The sequence below is a fragment of the Ascaphus truei genome (assembly GCF_040206685.1).
Source record: "Ascaphus truei isolate aAscTru1 chromosome 20 unlocalized genomic scaffold, aAscTru1.hap1 SUPER_20_unloc_1, whole genome shotgun sequence".
NCBI classification, from domain to species: domain Eukaryota; kingdom Metazoa; phylum Chordata; class Amphibia; order Anura; family Ascaphidae; genus Ascaphus; species Ascaphus truei.
Window position 1 is genome coordinate 809,292 of NW_027453857.1, and position 27,528 is coordinate 836,819.

Here is a 27,528-nt window from a genome sequence, read left to right on the forward strand (position 1 = left end):
CAGGAAGGGGGAGGAAGGGTGTAGGGAGCAAGTGGCTCCTACACCAGGTAAGGTAATTCCCCAGATCCCAGGCAGGCCCCAATCCCCACCAGGGTACGGGGTAGGTACTGAGGGACGGCCCCTAGGTTAGGGACCCTGCCCTTAGGTGTGAGTGTGCAGTCTTGTCAGTGTCACGGCTGGTAGTGCTGTGAGCGCTGACAAGTAGGCACAGTATGTGTGTGCAGTGCAGTGTAGCTGCAGGTACCGGTTGACTGCAGTGCGGTTGCTGCAGGTTCCGTGTGAGTGCAGTGGGTTGCTGCAGGTTCAGTGTGTGTTTAGTGCGGTTGCTGCAGGTACCGAGTGAGTGCAGTGGGTTGCTGTAGGTTCAGTGTGAGTGCAGTGCATTTGCTGCAGAGGTTAGGGAGAAGTTAGTCAGAGGGGATCCGGGAGGTGAAGAGAGAGGTAGTGTGGGTGCAGGGGGTCAGTGACCCACCTGCAAAAAACAGGCTACCTCGTAGGCCCCTAGGAGTGTTCCCTGAAGACACCAAAGGTTGCTGTGCTGCAGGGACGGCCTATAGTAGTAGCGAGCATGACCCTTACTGTGTAGACAGCTAGGGACAAAGAGACAAGCGTGCGGAGCAGGTTGCTGGCGAGTCGCCTGGGACCAGACGGCTGGACATTAAGACCAAGAGGCAGACCGTGATTCATCTGACCCTTTGCGAAGAGGTACCGGTCACCGCCATGACCGGAAGGTACTATAACATCAAGTGCACCAACACCGGTCAACAGGCGCTGATCCCGCCTTAGGCTAAACTCTTTAGGAACACTGAGCGAGTGGTTAAAGAACTGAGCCTATACCATTACTTTAACATACATGGACACGGTGTGTGGGGCACGCGGTGAGGGGACGGAGACGTTGCTCCTGATGAGAGTGGCCGAGCCACTAAGGTTACATGTTAAGGTTATACCGTTAGAGTATAAGTGTACATGTTGTGTTATTGCTACCGTGCATTATTATAGTAAAACCAGTTACAATCATATGGTGTTGTATGTTTCTTGCCCAGGGGAATCTCACATCACGGGGATCCTGGGTAAGTGGAGGCGCTGCGCTAAGTAAGTGTATGAGTGTTACCCCAGGCTCCCAGCTAGCGGAGGCTCAGATCTCCTGGAGCCGCAGGTGTTGTACAGTAACCAGTAGTTCCTTTGGGAGGGTTCAGAAAAAGGGCTACACTTTGTACAGAGCAACAAATAATACTTTATCTTTAAGCTTGTTTGTGCCTATGAGTTTGGGCAGATATAAACAAACCAAAGACATACAAGTGAAAATAGGTTCATTAGAGCCCATGTCAAAAATCAACTTTGTCTTAAAAAAGAAGTCTTGTCCTAATGGACGGATTTAAGTTACACAGCATTAAATTAAATACAAGCGTCAGTTCGCCAACGTTAGGCTACGGCCCCAGTCACTGCGTGCCCGCGCGCATCAGAGCGCCTGGTGGCACGTGCACCAGTTTCAGCCGCGACCTGCGGTTTGCGCTTTCAGTGAAGAGCAGGAGATCCGCCAGGGAGAGTGGGGGGGGGGGGCGGAAATGGCGTCACGCGGCTGATTCGCCCACATTGGCTGAACCACCGTCGTGACGTTGCCACAGCTCGGCCGCCGCGCCAAAAGACTAAAATCTTGTCTTTTGGCAAAGGCGGTCACGAATCGCGCTTAATGCGTGCGCACACGCACGCCGACTGGGGCCTGCCCCATAGAGGGCTGCACTTTGTGTGCTTTGCTCACGCTGTTGCGGCCTCTGGTGGACGAAGCCTTAGTGGTCTTTATCATTATTCAGTAATGGCTAATATATACACACATATGCACACAGTATATATTCACACAGTATATATACACACATATACACACATTATATATACACACACACATCTACACACAGTATATATATATACACACAGTATATATATAGGGTGACCATTCGTCCCGGTTTTGCCGGGACAGTCCTGATTTTTTCTGTGCTGTCCCGGAAATGTCCCGGGTTTGAAACCTGGTGACTGGTCCCGTGCGCGGAGACGGCAGCATGAGGAGGATGCGGCGGCCGTGAGTATTTATTTATCTTCCCCAATAGCAGGATGCCGGGGGCGGGGTTTAGTATCGGGGACGGATGTAGTGTGTGTGTGTGTGTGTGTGTGTGTGTGTGTGTGTGTGTGTGTGCGCACCAGAAGGAAGGCTCACAGCTGGCAACTGAAACTGCCGGCAGACTGGAAAAAAGCCTCACTACTTCTGGCTCCCTATAGTGGCACTACAGGTAAGCCCCATGTCGCCTGTGTGTGTATGTCTGCCCCTTCCCAGTCTGTGTGTGTGTGACTGCCCCCTCCCAGTCTGTGTGTGTGTGACTGCCCCCTCCCAGTCTGTGTGTGTATGACTGCCCCCCCTCCCAGTGTGTGTGTGACTGCCCCCCTCCCAGTCTGTGTATGTGTCTGCCCCCCTCCCAGTCTGTGCGTGTGTGACTGCCCCCCCTCCCAGTTTGTGTGTGTGTGACTGCCCCCCGTCCCAGTCTGTGCGTGTGTGACTGCCCCCTCCCAGTCTGTGTTTGTGTGAATGCCCCCCCTCCCAGTCTGTGTGTGTGACTGCCCCCTCCCAGTCTGTGTGTGTGACTGCCCCCCCCTTCCAGTCTGCGTGTGTGACTGCCCCCCCTCCCAGTCTGTGTGTGTGTGACTGCCCCCCCTCCAAGTCTGTGTTTGTGTGACTGCCCCCCCCTTCCAGTCTGTGTGTATGACTGCCCCCCTCCCAGTCTGTGCGTGTGTGACTGCCCCCTCCCAGTCTGTGTGTGTGTGTGTGTGTGTGACTGCCCCCCCTCCCAGTCTGTGTGTGTGTGTGTGTGTGTGTGTGGGTGACTGCTCCCCTCCCAGTCTGTGTGTGACTGCCCCCCTCCCATTGTGTGTGTGTGACTGCCCCCCCTCCCAGTATGTGTGTGACTGCCCCCCCTCCCAGTGTGTGTGTGTGACTGCCCCCCCTCCCAGTGTGTGTGTGTGACTGCCCCCTCCAAGTGTGTGTGTGTGTGCGTGTGTGTGACTGCCCCCCTCCCAGTCTTTGTGTGTGTGACTGCCCCCCCTCCCAGTGACAGAATGTATACAGACACCAACCCACTCACCCACTCACCCACGTGTCAGTCAGTCACCCACCCACCCACGTGTCAGTCAGTCACCCACCCACGTGTCAGTCAGTCACCCACCCACGTGTCAGGCATTCACCCATGAGTGTCAGGCAGTCTCCCACCCAAGTGTCAGGCAGTCTAAAGTGTCAGGCAGTCTAAAGTGTCAGGCAGTCTAAAGTGTCAGGCAGTCTAAAGTGTCAGGCAGTCAAAGTGTCAGGCAGTCAAGTGTCAGGCAGTCTCCCACCCACCCACCCAAGTGTCAGGCAGTCTCCCACCCACCCACCCAAGTGTCAGGCAGTCTCCCACCCACCCACCCAAGTGTCAGGCAGTCTCCCACCCACCCACCCAAGTGTCAGGCAGTCTCCCACCCACCCACCCAAGTGTCAGGCAGTCTCCCACCCACCCACCCAAGTGTCAGGCAGTCTCCCACCCACCCACCCAAGTGTCAGGCAGTCTCCCACCCACCCAAGTGTCAGGCAGTCTCCCACCCACCCACCCAAGTGTCAGGCAGTCTCTCACCCACCCACCCAAGTGTCAGGCAGTCTCTCACCCACCCACCCAAGTGTCAGGCAGTCTCCCATTAAACCCACCCAAGTGTCAGGCAGTCTCCCATAAAAGGTGTCAGGCAGTCACCCATAACCCACCCACACACCCAAGTGTCAGGCAGTCTGTCTCTCTGTCTCTCTCTCCCTGTCTCTCTCAGTCTCTCTCTCTCTCCCGGTCTCTGTTCTCTCTCGGTCTCTGTTCTCTCTCGGTCTCTGTTCTGTCTCATCTGTCATCTGTCTCTCATCTGTCATCTGTTTGTTCCTCTGTCTCTCTGTCTGTGTCTCTGTTCTGTCCTCCTGTCTCTCTGCTCAGTCCTCCTGTCTCTCTGTTCTGTCCTCCTGTCTCTCTGTTCTGTTCTCCTGTCTCTCTGTTCTGTCCTCCTGTCTCTCTGTTCTGTCCTCCTGTCTCTCTCTGTTCTGTCCTGCTGTCTCTCTCTGTTCTGTCCTCCTGTCTCTCTGTTCTGTCCTCCTGACTCTCTGTTCTGTCCTCCTGTCTCTCTGTAACTGTCTCTCTGTCACTCTCTCTGTCACTGCCTCTCTCTCTGTCACTGACTGTCTCTCTCTCACTGTCTCTCTGTCACTGACTGTCTCTCTCTCATTGTCTCTCTCTCACTGTTTCTCTCTCACTGTCTCTCTCTGTCTCTGTCTCACTCACTCAGTCTGTCACCCACTCTCTCTGTCTTACCTTAACTGCCGTATACCTACACCAAAATAACCTATACTGCTTTCTTCCAGATTTGACTCAAGTTTCACACGGGAGACATCGGAAGACAGGTAGGGAATACCTCCCCTCCAGTATAGTACCTTGAGGGACTGCGGATCAGGTAAGATCCCAGGAGGGATTGCTGCTTTAGCAATTGTGAAGTGGGGGCATCCAGACACTGGTTAAGGGGTTCAGAAGCCATTCACATCTGGCTTTTTTTTTTTGTTTGATTTAGTGAGGTCATCCGAGACACACACACACACACACACACACACACACACACACACACACACACACACACACACACACACACACACACACACGTAACAAGGACTAATGATAGTAAAGTATAAGTGTAATACAATAAATAAACTGTTAATGTAAGATTTTTTTTTTTAAATAAATAATAATATAATTGTCCCCTGGTTTTTCATTTTCAAAATCTGGTCACCCTAAGAATAGATATGACACGGCCTTCTCCTGTCGGCACCTCTTAGTTTTATTTCCCCTTCTGTTATCAATATTCTGTATGTCCGGCTACAGGAAGGGTCAGGAGACAGGGAGGACAGAGGCAGGAGAAACCCATCTGGCTCCGGCCTTGCCTGTCCCTACAAATACAAACATACAACCCCTCACTGAATAACATAGCCCTAATCCCATGTAATAATCCTGGGTGTAAAAAAAATAATGGTTTTATGAATATTGTAATGGTTTATTAGGGACCTAGGAGGTGGCTAGTGGGGCTGTTATGTGTATTTTTGTTTATTCTGGGTAGCGGGGGTGGGTGAACGGGGTATTGGCCCCAAGGATGGGTGTTTAGGCCTACCGGATGGGGGGGTAGCGGGAGGGGTTGACCCCTTCATTACCTTAGCGGTATTAACCGCTAATTTAAAGAAGAGGTTAAGTCATCCCGCAACCCCCTGGCAAGGCCTAAACACCCACCCAGGGCCAAATACCACCTTCACCCACCCCCGCTGCCCGCAATAAGCCTGGCACGGGTATATAACCCCTTCATTGCCTTGGCGGTAATGAAGTAGCCTGTAAATGCATTTTTTATGCATCGGATTCATGCCGGGGGTCTCTGGTGCTGATATTAATGGATATCAGCTCTGGAACACATGCATTTTATTTTCATCGCAGCTTCACCTCACCTTCTTGCCAACTTTTGTGGCTGGACAATTTGGAGAAGAAACAGCAATTTTAAAGTGGCGATCAGCTGCAATAAGCTGATCAGGGCTTATAGAATTGAGCGTGTTTGAAAAACTGGCGATCAGTGCCGAAAAGTGGCTTATCACCGCGCGTCTGCCGATTTTATTTATTTATTTATTTTCCGGCAAAAAAAAAAACGGTTATTTTTGCTCTAATCGCCAGCTACTCTGGGCTTACTGAATCGCTGTAGGCGATTACTGCATGAGGGCCTTAGGGAGGATTTGTTCCTGTAAAGTACACCTAGTTTGGCATAGGATTTGGATGTCAGGGTATAAATGTGCAACCCAAATGTTAAATGGGAGTTGAACTATATGCCCAGATATTTCAAACCAGTAACAGGGGCTAGGATGGTATTAGAGCTGGTTTTTATCTGTAGCTCTGTGATTGGCAGCTTTAGCAATTTAGCTCTGGTCCCAAATACCATTGTTACAGTCTTGTCAGTGTTTAAAATCAGTTTGTTTTGGGAAATCCCGTTTCAAGTCTCAAAAAATCAGATTGAAGTACGTGTTCAAGGTCAGAGAGGCGAGGGCTGCGTGCATATAGGATAAGATCTAAGGCCTCTCACAATAACCCGTTAGGAATATTAATTCCTCATCTATCCGACATAAGTATAAAATATACTCTACCAAGACCCCTAATACAGAGTTACCCACCTTATACGGGAGCAGCTGCCAGACGAGTATAGTAAATGTATCTTATTTCTTTTGCCACTGGAGGGCAGCGTGAAGTTACATGGAGTGGCGCCCGTAAGGACGACGTGCCAGTTAGGCGTAAGGAGAAGCACACACACTGTTATGTGAAACGGATATATTTGGGGAGGGATTTAGTAGTCTGAGTAAGAAAATTAACCATTTAAATATGCACAGATTTAATCCCACTTTTGGAAATTAGGGATGTTGCCTAAAAGTTTGAGAATGCATAAAGTGCCACCCATGGGCTTTAATGAAGCAGCATTTGTGGGCTAAAGGGAACAGCATTCTGTATAAAGGTATTTTGGACTCGATATAAATAATTGAAGCCAAAAACTAATATTAAGTAAATTGAGAATGGAAAAATCTTCAGCACAAACGTACAGAATGTGATATTCTGAGAGATCTTACAGATGTTATCAAATCCCACAGTGAATATATAGAAAATGTCTGTATAGAACGAGTCAAACAAGAATATGCCAATAAAACGTTTAATTGGGAGATACAGGGGCCACAATTCAGGTCATTTAGCTGAAAGAAGAGAAGCCGGTCAGCCAGTAGAGCAGGTCAGCCGGTCAGCCAGTAGAGCAGGTCAGCTGGTCGGCCGGTCAGCTCTGAGATCAGCATTACTTATATCCCCTAAACGTTGTCCCCTGCATGTAATGCTGCAGAACAGCCTACACTGCATATACTGTACATGAGATACTTAACCCTTTCTTTTCGCTCGACTCTAATCTGAATGATTTGCTAATTGGTTTGTAATTAGAGAGATATTTGTAGCAGAATCCCATGTATGTTCTTTTTACCTTTTTATATACCGTTTTGTATAATAAAAGATATGAGATCAGAGGGGCTTCCTGTTTGCACTCGTGTTTTGGCAGAAGTGTATATGTGACCCTATAAATCTCCCTCACACCCGGGCTTGGCAGCGTGACACTAGTGCAGCGTCCTGGGGAAGAATCACTGAGCTGTTAGCAATAGATACAACGGATAGAAAAGACACTACACATAGGTTTGATTAAAGAGAGTATTTTATTTAAATAATGAATCTCTTTGCTGGGAGGGAAAGCAAAGGGGTGAAGACCAATGCAGGGTGTATAAAGATCTCACTGATAATTCATGCACAAAGGGCAGTTTGTTGCTGTGATCCAGAGGAAGGCGAAACATAACCCCTGCTGTGCAATGGAGGAAAAAAATTCCTTCCTGACCCCATTAAATGGCGATCGGATGGTCCCTGCATCACTGCGCAGTGAGATCAGATGGAGCAGCACAGATCAGCGTTGTTATACACAGGGGCACACTCAGTATATAGAGATGCGGGTGACGGGGCCCTTGTGCCCCTGTGTATAACTCACCTGCTCCCCCATCCCCCTGCATATCTATCCCATTCACCCCTTTTCCTCCCGCATACCTCGCAGGGCCGGCCATCCATTAGGCGGTCGCCTAGCGCGCAGAGGTCCTAGGGGCGCATTAATAATCATTATTATTTTTTCCTCTTATTATTTTATTTATTTATCTTTTTTTAAAAATTATTATTCTTTTTTTTATCCAGTATTTTGGAGCCCTTTTATTTTTTATTTTGCGTCGCGCTGGGGTGCGGTCGCACCCCCTGCAGCCCCGATAGCTACGCCACTGTTTATTTTATTATTTTATTTATCTTATTATTTTTTATACAACTGGGGCACAAATTTTAAGTTTCGCCTCGGGCGCATGAAACCCGTGCTCCGGCCCTGCTCCTTGTTCTCTCTCACCCTCTCACGCCCAATATCCCTATCTCCCTCTAGTACCTGCTCCTCCCGCAGCCTTCCTGATCTTATCTGCCTCTCCTGCGGTCAAACCAACTTCTCAGGGCCCCTAGAAAACCCCTGTATCTACGCCCTGGCTCCTCTTCTACCTGCTCCTGGCTTCTTCTCCGCCTAAAAAAGATGAAGCAGCAGATCTGTCCGCACCTCTCGTATTCTCCTACCTGCTCCCGGGGTCTTCTCCGCCTAAAAAAGATGAAGCAGCAGATCCGGCCACACCTGTCGTATGCTCCTTGGTCATCGTACACCACGTCTGCGTCATCGGTCGCCTTGTAGTCCACCTCATTGTTCCACTTGACGCCCGCTTTGTCGTATGCCTCGTCGTCCGCCTCGTAGACCATCTCGTCGTCTGGTGGCACAAAGGGCACCACCTTCGTGCGTGTCCTGATCTGCAGGAGACATGAAGTGTTTGTAACCAAGGACAGTGTTACTCTGTATCGCAAGAGCTCCTGTGCCACTTATACCCCATCCCCAATACCACGTTATACCGCCCTCCACAGGGCAAATACCCGTTATACCCACCTCCCCAGGCCCAGTACCCAGTTATACAACCCTCCCAAGGCACAGTACCCTGTTATACGCCCCTCCCCAGGCCCAGTACTCGTTATACCCACCTCACCAGGCCCAGTACCCGTTATACCCACCTCACCAGGCCCAGTACCCATTATATACCCCTCCCCAGAAGGTCATGTTTCTATTTATCAAAAATACATTGAGTTACCTCTGGTTTTCAGGCATGTCCTGGGGGAGTTATAACAGAGACACAGAAACGTCGCTGAGTTTGGGTTAGTAACTCCCTTAACCTCTCAGCAGTTGAATTCCCCATTAGGCGCTTAGCACGTTAAAAACAAGCGTTGCTATTTCTCTGCATGAAGTTGCAGGTAATTGGAAGAGTTACACAGTGACGGCTATTTCATCACTCACCTTCTTCCCCCGAAACGGTCTTTTCTGTCTTATTTCCGGCTTCACATCGGATATCCATATCCATTCTTGGCCTCTGATCTGTATGCAAGACAATGCTTTAAGACAGGGTTGCACAACCTTTTCCCCCTGCTCCCCCCTCCACCTTCCCCACCTTGTCCCGACGTTCTGATGTAACGACGTCATGTGATATCACGTTGCTATGGCAATGCCACATCATGTGACGCCACGTTGCTGTCGCCAGAAGCCGCCGGAGACAAGGAAAGGGAACTTACAGAGGCCTTGCGCGCGATCTCCGGCATTTAATTTAAATGCTGTGGGGAAGAGCGAGGGGCCTCTGTAAGCGCCGAGCCCCTCCTCCCAAGAAAATGTCGTGCCCCTCGATTTGCGCACCCCTGCTTTAAGAGATATTCTGGGACCCTCCAACTCCTCCATCGGACCCTTCCTCATATTGACTGACCTTGCAGTGCTCTGCACTGACTTGCACTGACCTGCTATGGTGCCTCTCAAAATACCATGCTAACTCATTCTGAACATACATGTGTCCTTTCTACATGTTACTCAGCTTGTATGGGCCACAGACAGCTTTCCCGGGGTCCAGGACTAGTTTCCACCGGAGACACTGACCCATGGGTCGGCGACTTTGCGAGAACCCACCCCCCCCAACCTGTTTTCTCTTGCACTGCCATAGACAACAACATTTCGGCCTGCTGGTCTTTCTCAGGTAAAGTGGCTAAACCCACTAAATCCAGCAAAGAAAGGCCAGCAGCCGAAACATTGTAGTCTGTGGCACAATAAATTATCTTTTTTTATTCAAATCCGTGTGCCCTTTCCCATCAATCATATTGTATCCATTGGACGAAATGCCGGTCTTCCCTGAGACTAAGGGGCACCGGTAAAAGTATCACTACTTATTGTTTTTTTTTGGTGTGCAGCAAATCCCCATCATTTTTGCGTTCTCCTTCTCTGCCCCAATCTGACACACCACCTTGCGCTCTCACCCCCCTCTTAGACTCCCCCGTCACCCTTTCCTTCCTCAAAGGTTGTCCTTTAATCAGATCTTACCCAAATTGTCTCCATCTCCCTTGGAAATGTTCTGTCTTTAAGCTGTGCGGCTCCTCTTGATCCGAACTTTCTTAGCTGACCCCTTTAGGTTTCAGCTCCGAGGGTCTAAAAAATAAGCGACTACGAAAAGATGTGAAATATGCGCACGGGTCCTAATGGGGCACTGAGGGGGAGACTTAAATACTAGTAAATATAATCTACTGTGCTAACAAATATAATCTATTAACTAACAAATATAACTTATTAAACTAAGAAATATAATTTATTAAACTGACAAATATAACTTATTAAACTAAGAAATATAACTTATTAAACTAAGAAATATAACTTATTAAACTAAGAAATATAATTTATTAAACTAAGAAATATAACTTATTAAACTAAGAAATATAACTTATTAAACTTAGAAATATAATCTATTAAACTAAATAAATATCTATTAAACTAAATAAATATCTATTCAACTAAATAAATATAATCTATTTAAAAACAATACAATAAAAAGCTGGAGAAATGATACGTCAACCAAGCCACAGATGTGATGCCAATGAGCGTTGAACTCCTTGCAGATCCACCGTCCGCTGGTTGTGGCAGAAAGTGGTGACATACAGTAGAACAGAGTGGTTGAGCTGTAACCACGGCAGTCAGGTCAGAAATCAACACAATATTTTTTGAAATTTAGAATGAGAATGTTCTGTATGTCACATTCTGGGCTCAGACTCTGAGCCCTGTCACATGTTAGCAGCTTGTGATAATAGAAAGTATCCATATACTGGGATGTGATAAGAAACATGAAGGTCATTTTATACTGGGTCCCATAACCTGCTTTATATGAAGTATCATTTTACACTAATTAGTAGAGATGTTACATTTTGAAAAATAGCACTTCTGGCGACATTGTTCATTTTCTCTACAAATGATAAATGAAAAAGTTGGATAAAACGTTATATGTGTGTGTGCGCGCGCAATATATATATATATATAGAGGTATCAGTACCGTGTTAGCCGTGCTTCAATAATCAAAAAATAAATAGATGATACCGTTCTGTGGCTAACGAAATGCTTTTATTTGTGCGAGCTTTCGAGATACAATGATCTCTTCTTCCGGCGATGTTACAATGAATGAAGCAAGCAAAAGGTAAACTTAAAAACAGTGTCTCTTGTAATGTTATTTGTGCTGGTCCTTCCCCCGGTGTGGATGTGTTGTATGCCTAGAGGTGTCAAAAGGTTCCTGAAAGCAAGTGATGAAAGAGTGTGTATGTGTATTAGTGTGAATGAAAATGAATGGAGAGTCCACAGTATATACTGTACAGTGCTTTACAAAAGGTGTGTGTGGAGTGGGAGTGGATATAAATGGTGTGGGTGGGTGTGGAAATGTGAGAGTTTTTAGCACAACTAAAAGTGTGTGTGGATACTTTGTGGTCCCTATTGATGTATAGGGATGAAAAAACAGTATTTGTATGTGTAAGAAACAGCTGTGTGTGCATACATATAGCACAGTATGTTAAATTACGCCGCGGGGTCATGTGACGTCACCCTCGTCAAATGCCGCTGCAGGTCACGTGACGCCTCATCTAGGTAAGGGGGGGGGGCGCGAGCACCAGCAGAGGGAAGGCAGGGGGGCGAGCTGCAAAAGTTTGTGCTCCCCTGGTATAACCAATAAATAATATAGCTGATATAGCAATTTGGTTGTGGCTAGAGAGAGATTATAATGGCAGTGAGAATTAGTGGCCAGAATTAATAACAGTGCCATTACTAAAAAGTAGCTGTAATAAAATAATAATAAACACTAGGCCTAAACACAAAAGTCCAGAAACCTAGCTCTAATAGCTATGTTATAACTCAATCATAAAAGGATCCAATTCGGGCGTCCTCTGGAGCCCTGGCAGCTCTCTTCAGGGAAACAACCACCTCCTCGATAGATATCTAAACAAAAAAAAGAAGAGAAAGCGCCCGCTCCATGTGTAAATTCGGTTTAACAATTTCATTTCCTGGACAAGATAAAAATAACAAACTCACAAACATCCGTTTGGTAAAAGCATTGTGTGAGACAAGCTCGGGCTCCGTGGTAATCCGGTGGTCAATCCGCAGCTCCAGACTTTGGACGATGACCGGGAAACTCGATAGGCTGCGCCCCTCGCAGTGTGGTCCTCCAGCAATCTGTGGTATGTTGTGGTTCCACTGTAAATCCGGTGTCTCGTCTTGGTCGCGTACCAACTTCCCTTCCGGCGTCAGGACGTATAGTGTGGCAATAGCAACGAGAAGAAAGTACTGAGGTGGGGTTGGATCCCCCTCGGTTATTTCTTGTTTTATTAATAAATTATTTACTATATTTTAATCTCTGGTGCGCATTGTGTGCATTTTTCTTCTTGTCTGCACAGTGCTTCAGATGCTGCATCTGAAAAAATGCCGGTGGATCGGGATGTGAGGTAGGGAAGTGACGTCCGCGCCGGAACGTTATTGCCACGCCTCCAAATATATATTGCCACGCCCCCAATCGCACCCGCTGCATACCCTGCAAAGCCATAAAAAGCTCAGGCTTCAGCAAGTGTATTGCAGCGTGTGTGCCTTCCCTCCGTCTGAAATACTATAGACGCAGCCTTATCGACGCTTACTAAATAGGCCCGTCTCTCTCTCTCTCTCTCTCTCTCTGTGTCTCTGTCTCTCTCTGTGTGTCTCTGTCTCTCTCTGTGTGTCTCTGTCTCTCTCTGTGTGTCTCTCTGTGTCTCTGTCTCTCTCTCTGTGTCTCTGTCTCTCTCTCTGTGTCTCTGTCTCTCTCTGTGTTTCTCTGTTTCTCTCTGTGTGTCTCAGTGTGTGTCTCTGTATCTCTGTCTCTCTCTGTGTCTCTGTGTGTGTCTCTGTGTCTCTCAAATCAAATCAGCTTCATTGGCATGTCAAAAGAATATTTCAGTATTGCCAAAAAGTGAGTAATAGGGGGTGTGGGACAATGATTACACGAATACTAGGGGGTACGGTATAATGGTTATACAGTACATTACTTTTGTCTCTCTCTCTCTCTCTGTGTCTCTCTCTCCCTATGTCCCTCTCTTTCTCTGTCATTCTCTGTCTCTCTCTCATTCTCTGTCTCTCTCTCATTCTCTGTCTCTCTCTCATTCTCTGTCTCTCTCTCATTCTCTGTCTCTCTCTCATTCTGTCTCTCTCTCATTCTCTGTCTCTCTCTCATTCTCTGTCTCTCTCTCATTCTCTGTCTCTCATTCTCTGTCTCTCTCATCCCTGTATGATAGGTATGTTCCAACTCTATTTTTTGCTCTTCTTTTCCGTTTGAGGAGGGAGTCCCTCACCTCTTCAGCCACACACCAGGAACGCTGGATTGCTTTCAGACGCTCGGAGAGGCGGATACAGTCGTGGATTGCAGGCACTGATTTATCTGGTAAGTACCGCAAATATGCTTGAACAAGGGCCGTAGACGTTTTATTTGATGGTTTAGATTATCATTGTCTGTGGTTGTTAGTTATTGGTATTAGAGTTTTTTGATGATGTTACGAATCAAATACATTTTGAAGTAGTAATCCCCTCCGAACTGGGCATTCCTGGCCAATAATGCCCTGGCTGTAAGAGTTGAAGGGCCCAAGCAAAGCCCCCACCTCTATACACACTAACACTGCAGGCGCATCAGAGTGTCTTGTCGTCATGGCAACGGTGGGTGTCACGTGATGTAATTTGTTTAATAAATTATTTTTTAAGGTGTCCCGGTTTTTCATTTTCGAAATCTGGTCACCCTATTCATCAAGCAGAAAAAGTGAAGAAACAATTGTAGTTTTGCTAATGGACGTCATTTTGGCATATCATTAGCTTTGAGGATACCCATTAATATGAAGAAAAATAACATCGATTCCCAATGTAGCCCCCCTTCCCTGGGCCAATCGCAGATCGGGCCCCCCTCCTCTGTACTAGGGTCTGGCTACGTGCCTGAGTGTGGTGCATACCTGCTGGCAACCGGAGGGCCTGAGTCTCCCGCGATGGTATGGGGGGTGACAGGATCAGGTTTCTGGGGTGAATGCCTCCATCTCATTAAATGGTGCAGCGCCTCCATCTCTGAGCCCCAGGAATACGGGTGGAATCCTTCCAGAGAGTCCCCCTCCCCCCCCTCGGGGATGAGAGATTCCAGTCTCACACTGTATATCTTTAAAAGCAGCCGCAGCTCTTTATTCACAGCAGCAGAATAGCAGCAACAAGACTGTCAATCAGGTACAGGGTGTCTTCCTCCACACAGGACTGCTCTCCCTCAGGATGGTCTCTGTGTCCCTGCCACCACCCCAGGTCAAGGGCACCCAGGGTGGGGCTAGCTCTTCCCTCGCCCCCTAAACAGTTTGAGAGGAATTGGTCCACCTCCCTAACTAAGGTTGCATCAGCTCTACTCAGAGGCTGATGGCTCCCCTTCTCCAACGGCCAATTGATATAGGCTCTCTCTGTCACCCTGGGCCAGCCAGGTGACAGACTCAGCAGACTCTAACTCTGGACTGAACTCTTAACTCTGACACACACTTCTACTAAATAGGAAGTGCACTGCTCTTTATGATATTGGCAGGCACTGCCCTTGTGTCTCTGCCTACCACACAGGGTCAGGTACCAATTTCAGGAATGTCCCATTATTAGCGTAAACACAACAGAGTTCCATGGATCTAGCATTAAGACTGTAAGCTCTGCAGGCCAGGGATTTCCTTTCCTATTGTCTGATTTTGTTTGTTGCACTTATTGTACTATAATTTTCTGTACTGTATTGCCTCTCTTATAAAGCGCTATATAAATAAAGATTTACATACATAATATATCTTAATGCATCTTAAGACACCTTAGAGTTCCCTCTATAAGACACTTTATGGTCCACTCAAGTGAATAGTCTGTAAGTAGGGTGACCATTCGTCCCGGTTTTGCCGGGACAGACCCGGTTTTTTCTGCCCTGTCCCGATTTTAGCTCCGTCCCGGTTATGTCCCGGTTTTTGTCCCTGGTCCCGGTATTGCGGGGCAGCGGCGGTGAGGAGAATGCGGCGGCCGGTAAGTATTTTCTATGTGTGTGTGTGAATGCTGCCGGGGAGACTGAATGAAGGAGAATGCTGGGGGCGGGACTTAGAATGCCGGCCGGCCCGCATGGGATTGGATGAATGATGATACCGGGGGCGGGACTTACAATGCCGGCCGGCCCGCAGGGGATTGGTTGCAGGCAGGTCAGAGGAAGCCGGGGGCGGGACTTCCGCTTTGTGCAGAGCACACGTGTATTCCCGCTCCCAGCTCCTCTGTTCGCGGTGAGTGTCCCCTTTCTGTCCCGGGTCCCAGCCAGGGGGGGTAATAGGAGGTGGTAGCGGGGGTGCGCCTACCTTTGTACCACATTGTACCTTTGCCCCCCCGGCGCTCCCACCATTGCCCCCCCAGCGCTCCCATCATTGCCCCATCGGCGCTCCCACCTTTGCCCCCCGGCGCTCCCACCTTTGCCCCCCAGCGCTCCCACCTTTGCCCCCCAGCGCTCCCACCTTTGCCCCATCGGCACTCCCATCTTTGCCCCCCGGCGCTCCCACCTTTGCCCCCCCCGGCGCTCACAGCTTTGCCCCCCCGGCGCTCCCACCTTTGCCCCCCCGGCTCTCACAGCTTTGTCCCCCCGGCGCTCACAGCTTTGCCCCCCCGACGCTCACAGCTTTGCCCCCCCCGGCGCTCACAGCTTTGCCCCCCCGGCGCTCCCACCTTTGCCCCCCTGGCTCTCACAGCTTTGTCCCCCCGGCGCTCACAGCTTTGCCCCCCGGCGCTCACTTCCCCCCGTCCCCTTGGTGTGGGAGATGGGCTCGGGGGCGGGCAGTGGTTGCTGCGCGGTCGCAGGCGGTGCAGGGGGAGGCTGGGTGTATCTCTGTGTGTGTGTGTGTGTGTGTGTGTGTGTATCAGTGTGTGTGTGTGTGTATCAGTGTGTGTGTGTATCAGTGTGTCTGTATCTGTGTGTGTATGTGTATCAGTGTGTGTGTGTGTGTGTGTGTGTGTATTTGTGTGTGTGTGTGTGTGTGTATGTGTATCTCTGTGTGTTTGTGTATCTGTGTGCGTGTGTATCTGTGTGCGTGTGTATCTGTGTGCGTGTGTATCTGTGTGTGTGTATCTGTGTGTGTGTATCTGTGTGTGTGTGTATCAGTGTGTGTGTGTGTATCAGTGTGGCTTTTTTGGCGATAAGCTGGTGATAAGTGGCTTATCGCTGCTTACTGCATGAGGGCCTTAGGGAGGATTTGTTCCTTTAAAGTACACCTAGTTTGTACACCTAGTTTGGCATAGGATTTGGATGTCAGGGTATCAATGTGCAACCCAAATGTTAAATGGGAGTTGAGGCGCATGCGCGACGGCTGGAGTGCATGAACGTGTGAGCCATTAGCTCCGTTCTCAGCCGGCGGCAATTTTAAATAAAAAAGCAGCAAAACAGCACAATCAAGCCCCAATTCATATCTCCACACTGCCTCAAAGTCCCAGGATGCCGAGAACGACCCGCTCAAAGAGTACATCAGCGGTCCTGACAGATTTCTTTACTAAAGGAGATCCAGCGCGGGCCCCCAGCCAGGAGGGAATGGCGCCAAGTGATTCCGAATCGGAAGAGGAGGAAGATGTCGGCCAAGACACCAGCAGAGACAACCAAATTATGAGACGCAGAGACATGAGAGAGTTCTGCTTAGACATCAAAAAGTGCTTTCAGTCTGAAGTGGCAGCCCTGAGAGCTGATATCTGCGGTATAGGAGAGCGCACAGCATCTCTTGAAAAAAAAATGGACGCCACAGTCAAAGCACTCCACAAAACAGACAGACAAGTGGCACAAATGAGGGAAACAGTCAGGGATATATTGGATCGGCAGGAGGATGCGGACAATAGGGATCGGAGGAACAATGTGAGGATCCGGGGGGTCCCAGAGACTGAAACGGATCCGGAGGACTTTATGTGCAGATGGCTCCAAAACATAATGCCCGACCGTTCGGAAGCAGACCTGCACCTGGACCGCTGCCACAGGGCATTGAGGTCGAGACCACAGCAAAATGCCCCCCCAAGAGACATAATAGCCCGTTTTCACTTTTTTAGAGTGAAGGAGGCATTCTGCCAATTGACCAGATCTCAGGGAGACTTTGAGGGTTATAAACTGTAGGTCTATCAAGACATCTCACCCACTACCCTGCTGAAAAGACAACAAATTGCCCCCGTAACTAAAGTGCTGAGAGAGGCTGGGACCCGCTACCGTTGGCTGTACCCGTTTGGGTTAATGGTGATACAAAATGGCGCTGCCACCACGCTGCGGAGACTAGAAGATGGCAGCAGCTTCCTCACCAAAATAGGGCTCCAGGACAAAATACCCGCAGAACTAGCCACAGGGGGAGCTGCACCCGACACTTCATGGAAGGAGGTGAGAAAAGCCGACAAGCGACGTCAACCCCACAGCCCGAAATGAAATCGGGACCTGAGCTGCACCCTGTTATACACCCCTCCCCAGGCCCAGTACCCTGTTATATTCCCCTCCCCAGGCCCAGTACCCGTTATACCCACCTCACCAGGCCCAGTACCCATTATATACCCCTCCCTAGAACTCCGTTATACGTCCCTCCCCAGGATCCTTTACACACACTCCTCAGACGCAGGACCCCCTACGGTGGAGGTGTAATGTCACATGGGTAGTGGAAGGTTTCCCAGAGAAGGTGTCCATGTGTCAGAGTTGTTTCATCACCTTGGGTGAGAAGTCTCCCTACTCTCTGCCTTTCTTTTCCCTCTCTTGTCAGTCTCTCTCTCTCCCCCTTTAATCTTATCTCTTTTATTTATCTCTGTCCCTCCTTATTTTTGTTTCTATGTATTTCTCTCCCCCCCCACCCCCCATGTAAGGCCTGGGACATAGAGGGTTCAGCCGCGCTGAGCCGCGCTCCTGCTCTGCCTCGCCTGCTGAAAATTGTGTTTTTTTCTGTCCTTGCAGGCGAGGCAGTGAGCGCGCTCTGGGGGCAGGGTGGAGGCGGAGCAGTGGCAGAGCGGAGGCGTGTCAGGAGGCGGAGCGGGAAGCGGGGCTAGTCCCCGCTCCCATTGGATGGGAGCGGTCACGTGACCGCTTCTTCGCTTCCCCGAGCGGCAAATTTGAAACTTGCCTGTCTCGGCAAAGTTTCTGAGCCTCTGCACGCATGAGCACGCATGCGGAGGGGGAAACTATAGCCGCACTGATGATTTTCAGTATTGCCAAAAAGTGAGTAATAGGGGGTGTGGGACAATGATTACACGAATACTAGGGGGTACGGTATAATGGTTATACAGTACATTACTTTTGTCTCTCTCTCTCTCTCTGTTTCTCTCTCTCCCTATGTCCCTCTCTTTCTCTGTCATTCTCTGTCTCTCTCTCTCTGTGTCTCTCTCTCATTCTCTGTCTCTCTCTCATTCTCTGTCTCTCTCTCATTCTCTGTCTCTCTCTCATTCTGTCTCTCTCTCATTCTCTGTCTCTCTCTCATTCTCTGTCTCTCTCTCATTCTCTGTCTCTCATTCTCTGTCTCTCTCATCCCTGTATGATAGGTATGTTCCAACTCTATTTTTTGCTCTTCTTTTCCGTTTGAGGAGGGAGTCCCTCACCTCTTCAGCCACACACCAGGAACGCTGGATTGCTTTCAGACGCTCGGAGAGGCGGATACAGTCGTGGATTGCAGGCACTGATTTATCTGGTAAGTACCGCAAATATGCTTGAACAAGGGCCGTAGACGTTTTATTTGATGGTTTAGATTATCATTGTCTGTGGTTGTTAGTTATTGGTATTAGAGTTTTTTGATGATGTTACGAATCAAATACATTTTGAAGTAGTAATCCCCTCCGAACTGGGCATTCCTGGCCAATAATGCCCTGGCTGTAAGAGTTGAAGGGCCCAAGCAAAGCCCCCACCTCTATACACACTAACACTGCAGGCGCATCAGAGTGTCTTGTCGTCATGGCAACGGTGGGTGTCACGTGATGTAATTTGTTTAATAAATTATTTTTTAAGGTGTCCCGGTTTTTCATTTTCGAAATCTGGTCACCCTATTCATCAAGCAGAAAAAGTGAAGAAACAATTGTAGTTTTGCTAATGGACGTCATTTTGGCATATCATTAGCTTTGAGGATACCCATTAATATGAAGAAAAATAACATCGATTCCCAATGTAGCCCCCCTTCCCTGGGCCAATCGCAGATCGGGCCCCCCTCCTCTGTACTAGGGTCTGGCTACGTGCCTGAGTGTGGTGCATACCTGCTGGCAACCGGAGGGCCTGAGTCTCCCGCGATGGTATGGGGGGTGACAGGATCAGGTTTCTGGGGTGAATGCCTCCATCTCATTAAATGGTGCAGCGCCTCCATCTCTGAGCCCCAGGAATACGGGTGGAATCCTTCCAGAGAGTCCCCCTCCCCCCCCTCGGGGATGAGAGATTCCAGTCTCACACTGTATATCTTTAAAAGCAGCCGCAGCTCTTTATTCACAGCAGCAGAATAGCAGCAACAAGACTGTCAATCAGGTACAGGGTGTCTTCCTCCACACAGGACTGCTCTCCCTCAGGATGGTCTCTGTGTCCCTGCCACCACCCCAGGTCAAGGGCACCCAGGGTGGGGCTAGCTCTTCCCTCGCCCCCTAAACAGTTTGAGAGGAATTGGTCCACCTCCCTAACTAAGGTTGCATCAGCTCTACTCAGAGGCTGATGGCTCCCCTTCTCCAACGGCCAATTGATATAGGCTCTCTCTGTCACCCTGGGCCAGCCAGGTGACAGACTCAGCAGACTCTAACTCTGGACTGAACTCTTAACTCTGACACACACTTCTACTAAATAGGAAGTGCACTGCTCTTTATGATATTGGCAGGCACTGCCCTTGTGTCTCTGCCTACCACACAGGGTCAGGTACCAATTTCAGGAATGTCCCATTATTAGCGTAAACACAACAGAGTTCCATGGATCTAGCATTAAGACTGTAAGCTCTGCAGGCCAGGGATTTCCTTTCCTATTGTCTGATTTTGTTTGTTGCACTTATTGTACTATAATTTTCTGTACTGTATTGCCTCTCTTATAAAGCGCTATATAAATAAAGATTTACATACATAATATATCTTAATGCATCTTAAGACACCTTAGAGTTCCCTCTATAAGACACTTTATGGTCCACTCAAGTGAATAGTCTGTAAGTAGGGTGACCATTCGTCCCGGTTTTGCCGGGACAGACCCGGTTTTTTCTGCCCTGTCCCGATTTTAGCTCCGTCCCGGTTATGTCCCGGTTTTTGTCCCTGGTCCCGGTATTGCGGGGCAGCGGCGGTGAGGAGAATGCGGCGGCCGGTAAGTATTTTCTATGTGTGTGTGTGAATGCTGCCGGGGAGACTGAATGAAGGAGAATGCTGGGGGCGGGACTTAGAATGCCGGCCGGCCCGCATGGGATTGGATGAATGATGATACCGGGGGCGGGACTTACAATGCCGGCCGGCCCGCAGGGGATTGGTTGCAGGCAGGTCAGAGGAAGCCGGGGGCGGGACTTCCGCTTTGTGCAGAGCACACGTGTATTCCCGCTCCCAGCTCCTCTGTTCGCGGTGAGTGTCCCCTTTCTGTCCCGGGTCCCAGCCAGGGGGGGTAATAGGAGGTGGTAGCGGGGGTGCGCCTACCTTTGTACCACATTGTACCTTTGCCCCCCCGGCGCTCCCACCATTGCCCCCCCAGCGCTCCCATCATTGCCCCATCGGCGCTCCCACCTTTGCCCCCCGGCGCTCCCACCTTTGCCCCCCAGCGCTCCCACCTTTGCCCCCCAGCGCTCCCACCTTTGCCCCATCGGCACTCCCATCTTTGCCCCCCGGCGCTCCCACCTTTGCCCCCCCCGGCGCTCACAGCTTTGCCCCCCCGGCGCTCCCACCTTTGCCCCCCTGGCTCTCACAGCTTTGTCCCCCCGGCGCTCACAGCTTTGCCCCCCCGATGCTCACAGCTTTGCCCCCCCCGGCGCTCACAGCTTTGCCCCCCCGGCGCTCCCACCTTTGCCCCCCTGGCTCTCACAGCTTTGTCCCCCCGGCGCTCACAGCTTTGCCCCCCGGCGCTCACTTCCCCCCGTCCCCTTGGTGTGGGAGATGGGCTCGGGGGCGGGCAGTGGTTGCTGCGCGGTCGCAGGCGGTGCAGGGGGAGGCTGGGTGTATCTCTGTGTGTGTGTGTGTGTGTGTGTATCAGTGTGTGTGTGTGTGTGTGTATCAGTGTGTGTGTATCAGTGTGTGTGTGTGTGTGTGTGTGTATCAGTGTGTCTGTATCTGTGTGTGTATGTGTATCAGTGTGTGTGTGTGTGTGTGTGTGTATTTGTGTGTGTGTGTGTGTGTGTATGTGTATCTCTGTGTGTTTGTGTATCTGTGTGTGTGTATCTGTGTGCGTGTGTATCTGTGTGCGTGTGTATCTGTGTGTGTGTATCTGTGTGTGTGTGTGTGTGTATCAGTGTGTGTGTGTGTATCAGTGTGGCTTTTTTGGCGATAAGCTGGTGATAAGTGGCTTATCGCTGCTTACTGCATGAGGGCCTTAGGGAGGATTTGTTCCTTTAAAGTACACCTAGTTTGTACACCTAGTTTGGCATAGGATTTGGATGTCAGGGTATCAATGTGCAACCCAAATGTTAAATGGGAGTTGAGGCGCATGCGCGACGGCTGGAGTGCATGAACGTGTGAGCCATTAGCTCCGTTCTCAGCCGGCGGCAATTTTAAATAAAAAAGCAGCAAAACAGCACAATCAAGCCCCAATTCATATCTCCACACTGCCTCAAAGTCCCAGGATGCCGAGAACGACCCGCTCAAAGAGTACATCAGCGGTCCTGACAGATTTCTTTACTAAAGGAGATCCAGCGCGGGCCCCCAGCCAGGAGGGAATGGCGCCAAGTGATTCCGAATCGGAAGAGGAGGAAGATGTCGGCCAAGACACCAGCAGAGACAACCAAATTATGAGACGCAGAGACATGAGAGAGTTCTGCTTAGACATCAAAAAGTGCTTTCAGTCTGAAGTGGCAGCCCTGAGAGCTGATATCTGCGGTATAGGAGAGCGCACAGCATCTCTTGAAAAAAAAATGGACGCCACAGTCAAAGCACTCCACAAAACAGACAGACAAGTGGCACAAATGAGGGAAACAGTCAGGGATATATTGGATCGGCAGGAGGATGCGGACAATAGGGATCGGAGGAACAATGTGAGGATCCGGGGGGTCCCAGAGACTGAAACGGATCCGGAGGACTTTATGTGCAGATGGCTCCAAAACATAATGCCCGACCGTTCGGAAGCAGACCTGCACCTGGACCGCTGCCACAGGGCATTGAGGTCGAGACCACAGCAAAATGCCCCCCCAAGAGACATAATAGCCCGTTTTCACTTTTTTAGAGTGAAGGAGGCATTCTGCCAATTGACCAGATCTCAGGGAGACTTTGAGGGTTATAAACTGCAGGTCTATCAAGACATCTCACCCACTACCCTGCTGAAAAGACAACAAATTGCCCCCGTAACTAAAGTGCTGAGAGAGGCTGGGACCCGCTACCGTTGGCTGTACCCGTTTGGGTTAATGGTGATACAAAATGGCGCTGCCACCACGCTGCGGAGACTAGAAGATGGCAGCAGCTTCCTCACCAAAATAGGGCTCCAGGACAAAATACCCGCAGAACTAGCCACAGGGGGAGCTGCACCCGACACTTCATGGAAGGAGGTGAGAAAAGCCGACAAGCGACGTCAACCCCACAGCCCGAAATGAAATCGGGACCTGAGCTGCACCCTGTTATACACCCCTCCCCAGGCCCAGTACCCTGTTATATTCCCCTCCCCAGGCCCAGTACCCGTTATACCCACCTCACCAGGCCCAGTACCCATTATATACCCCTCCCTAGAACTCCGTTATACGTCCCTCCCCAGGATCCTTTACACACACTCCTCAGACGCAGGACCCCCTACGGTGGAGGTGTAATGTCACATGGGTAGTGGAAGGTTTCCCAGAGAAGGTGTCCATGTGTCACAGCTGTTTCATCACCTTGGGTGAGAAGTCTCCCTACTCTCTGCCTTTCCTTTCCCTCTCCTGTCAGTCTCTCTCTCTCCCCCTTTAATCTTATCTCTTTTATTTATCTCTGTCCCTCCTTATTTTTGTTTCTATGTATTTCTCTCCCCCCCCACCCCCCATGTAAGGCCTGGGACATAGAGGGTTCAGCCGCGCTGAGCCGCGCTCCTGCTCTGCCTCGCCTGCTGAAAATTGTGTTTTTTTCTGTCCTTGCAGGCGAGGCAGTGAGCGCGCTCTGGGGGCAGGGTGGAGGCGGAGCAGTGGCAGAGCGGAGGCGTGTCAGGAGGCGGAGCGGGAAGCGGGGCTAGTCCCCGCTCCCATTGGATGGGAGCGGTCACGTGACCGCTTCTTCGCTTCCCCGAGCGGCAAATTTGAAACTTGCCTGTCTCGGCAAAGTTTCTGAGCCTCTGCACGCATGAGCACGCATGCGGAGGGGGAAACTATAGCCGCACTGATGACAGATGCAGGGGGTTTGTGCATCTGCTCAGCGCGGCTCAGCCCACCTCAGCGAGCTTGAACTTACTAATAGGCCCAGGCCTAATAGGGGAACAAAGCTCAAATCTAAGTGTGTGGGGTTCTCTGTGTCTGGAGAGACCCCTAAATGTTCTCTCTTTGTTTGGTGAGACCCCTAAATATTCCCCAGTATAGCTCGTTTCAAAATAACCCAGAAAAGTAGCCTTGAGCCCTCGGTGACCGGGCGCTATGACCAGAGGGACTAGGCTCTCCCTTACCTGTGAGTGTGGACTACGTCCCCCCTGGCCTCCCCCCCCCCCCTGGCAGTGACGTGACACAGCCGGGGGAAGGGCCAGGGAGGTTAGAATTAGACAGAGGCGCGGGGTCAGTCTACGCCCTGCCATGGGAGTCCCGCCCACCCTGCCCTTTATTGTGAATACTGGTAAATATGTTGGTTGTACGTGTTTAAAAGAAAAAAAAGAATAAATAAACAATGAAAATGAATAACAGAAATAAAATAAAAGGTGGCTGGGAGTGGCGAGTGGGCGCGGCTCATTTACACGTGCGTTCCTGGGCCCATTCTCGCCAGACAGGCGGGGCCCGGCTAGGGGGGAGTTACGGGCCATTGGATCGGGTACCTTTGGCCTTTACCCAATGAGCGAGCACTCTGGCAGGGGGTTGGCACTAATTAGGTTAATTTAAGTTTTACTAAAAAGCAGCGGCCGCCAGACCTCGTGTTTGTGGTTATTTATGTATTGGTTATGGTGGGGTTTGGGAAGCCAAGGGAAGGGGGGGAAGGAGAGGGGGTCTCACAGTCTCCGAGGTCAAGTTTCTATTTATCAAAAATACATTGAGTTACCTCTGGTTTCCAGGCATGTCCTGGGGGAGTTATCACAGAGACACAGAAGCGTCGCTGAGTTTGGGTGAGTAACTCCCATAACCTCTCAGCAGTTGAATTCCCCCTTGGCGCTAACACGTTAAAAACAAGCGTTGCTATTTCTCTGCATGAAGTTGCAGGTAATTGGAAGAGTTACACAGTGACGGCTATTTCATCACTCGAAACGGTCTTTTCGGTATTGTTCTCGGTCTTATTTCCAGCTTCACATCGGGTATCCATATCCATTCTTCGCCTCTGATCTGTATGCAGGACAATGCTTTAAAGCTGCAGTTCAGTCAATATCCTGCATGTGTGTTTTTTTTAATAAATCAGTTCTGTAGTAAGAAAAAATACTTTTAGCATTTTCTGTTTTTAAAAAAAACAACTTTGAAAGACCAATTTTCTTGTATTCTATTTTAACAGCCATTTGCTAAGGCACTGCCCCTTCATGTCCTGTCACAAGCCCTGGCACACCCCTTTGTCAGCCCTGCCCTCCCTCTTGCACATGTCAGTGCAGGAGTGCTCATGAATATTCATGAGCTTCCACTGAGAGACAGAAGGTAATTAGAGATTGCACACATGAAACTATTGAAGTAAAAAAAAAAAAAAAAGACTGAACTACAGCTTTAATAGGGCCTCTTTGGACTTGAATATTTTGGTTATTGTGGAGGTGGGGGAACAACTTAGCCACACAAGGAAGCATATACTCAAAGTGGAAATCCTCATTGAACAGTCTAGCCCTGGTACGGAAGTTTTACAATTATTGGATAGTCTAAAGACCAAGCTGGAAAAAAATTAAAAGTGATCTTATTCACTTTAAGAAGTTGAAATTCAAATAAATTGTTAATGACTATAAAGATGGAAGAGTTTACCTGTGGCTGAAGCAAGACCCCAAACAACGCAAGAACCAAAGAGGGAGAGCACCCCAGGGAGTCCAAGAAGTCCACACCAGTGACTCTGAAGCCCATTCCTCAACAGAACGTCAGAGAGGCCAAAGTCCGGCCCCTTTTTTAGGCCAATCCAAGGACAAGGAGAAAGGAAAAGGAAAATTAGACGCGGGGCCAGGGGAAAGGGAAGATCACCCTATCCCCTACGTACAATACAAAAAACTCAGCAGTCTTGTCTTGACTACTTGTCTGAGGAAACTAATACGTGACTCTGTGTCATTATTGGGATCCGGGGTGCACCCAGGCCTAAGATACATAATTTGGAGCCCACATCTGAGCAGTAGAGACCCTCGATTGAAGGGACCTTAACAAAATGAGTATGGACACCTTGGTTGTTAATCTGTCTTATTACACTCTTAATCAATGTGAAATGTCTGTCTTAGCTAGGGGGCCCTCATATGTACCTACTACATTGTTTAATGATTTTGATTTGGAGGTTGACCTATTTAAATTCGAACGTGTATTAAACCTTAAATCATTTTTTTCTAACAGGTCTACAGAATCGGTGCATTCCAATATCCAACCAGGGACAGGTAATCCTCCTATGAACAACAAGGGACAGTTAATTTGGCCACTGACCAGCAAGGGACAGATAATTCGGCTTCTTATCAAGGTACCAAAATGTGTAAGCTCAAATCCACTTTTGTCCCGCCATTTAAAAATCAATCAGTCAGCACATATATACAACTGGTTAAGGGGGACATTGCAAGGTACAAAAAAAACAAACATAGGGCTACATACAATATGTCTGTTCAGGAAAAGGAAGCATTAAAAATGTTGACTAATAATAATGAGATTATTATTAAGCGTGCGGACAAGGGGGGTGCCCTAGTAGTGCAGAATTACTCAGATTATAAGGCTGAAACCATCAGACAACAGAGTGACAGTAACTGCTACATTAAATTGGATAGGGACCCTACCTTTAACTATGCGAGAGAAATTAAGGAAATTATCCAAATGGGGGTTAATAAACCGGTGGATAACAGAGCCTGAATCTGAGTTTCTAACTATGTTGCATCCTAAATGCCCTATTTTCTATACCTTGCCCAAAATACACAAGAATTTAAACAATCCCCCGGGGCGGCCTATTATAGCTGCTATTAATTCATTAAATCAACCCCTTGCAAAATTTGTAGACACATTTCTACAACCTATAGCACAGACAGCCAACTCACACATCAAAGACACGTTTGATTTCCTTGACAAATTAAAAAACTCACCTGGTGATGGGACTAATCATATTCTGGTTAGTTTAGATGTGTCTAGCCTTTATACAATAATCCCCCATGTTGAAGGTCTTGAGATAATCAAGGCCACCCTCATTCGCCATTATAGTGACACTGTTCCAATTGAATACATTATGCTCATTTTACATTTCATTCTCTATAAAAATTATTTTAGATTTGAGAGTGATTTCTTCCTGCAGATTAAGGGGAGAGCAATGGGCAATAATATGGCCCCTGCTTACGCCAACATATACATGACACATTTCGAAGAGCAGTACATCTACAAATAAGACTTTTTAGTGCATATTAAAAGCTATTACAGATATATTGATGATGTTTTTCATATGGACAGGTACGGAGGATCAGCTGTTATCTTTTTTTAGTATCTTAATGGTCTCCATTCACCGGTCCTCCTCACTAATACATGGAGTACACAGCAACTCTCTTTTTTAGATGTCCTCATTAAACAGACTAATGGGGAGTTACATACTGATCTTTTTAGAAAGGATACAGACAGAAATGCAATTTTAAGGGCAGATAGCCATCATCCTCCTTCTCTTATTGATGCATTACCTTTTTCACAGAAAGTCCAGGTCTGCAAAATCACGAGCAGGAAGGATCATATTGAACCAGCTATTGGAGAACTACGTGGTAGATTCCTGGCTAGGGGATATCTTCCTGCGTATATCCTCCTGCATTGTTAGACCGGACACTGGATAAAGAGGTAAGTGCTACCAAAAATAAGAAGGAGGACGGGCTTGTATTTACCACTATATACAGTCAAGCTGGTGGTTTTATTAAATCTACCATTCTTAAACACTGGCATATTCTGCAAAATGATGATATATTATCTGAAAGTTGCTGTGTACCACCAATGGTGGCATTCAAAAGAGGGAGAAATCTGGCGGATAGCCTGATACATGCAGATAATGAGGGTAACTACAGAACTCCTCATTTTCTGG

General features: G+C 48.8%; 2 long non-coding RNA genes across 3 annotated transcripts; both read left to right on the top strand.

The window, feature by feature from the left end:
- Positions 1 to 2,161: 2,161 nt before the first annotated feature.
- On the top strand, positions 2,162 to 13,453 carry LOC142474695 (uncharacterized). 2 transcript variants are annotated; one of them, XR_012790590.1, is made up of 3 exons: positions 2,162 to 2,282; positions 12,447 to 12,494; positions 13,353 to 13,453. It is a non-coding gene; the product is annotated as an uncharacterized LOC142474695 (long non-coding RNA). The 2 variants fall into 2 exon arrangements; XR_012790589.1 differs by lacking the exon at positions 2,162 to 2,282 and adding an exon at positions 12,100 to 12,341.
- Positions 13,454 to 18,596: 5,143 nt separating this feature from the next.
- Positions 18,597 to 27,276, top strand: LOC142474697 (uncharacterized). The gene is made up of 3 exons (XR_012790591.1): positions 18,597 to 18,725; positions 25,833 to 25,953; positions 27,151 to 27,276. It is a non-coding gene; the product is annotated as an uncharacterized LOC142474697 (long non-coding RNA).
- The last annotated feature ends 252 nt before the right edge of the window (positions 27,277 to 27,528 follow it).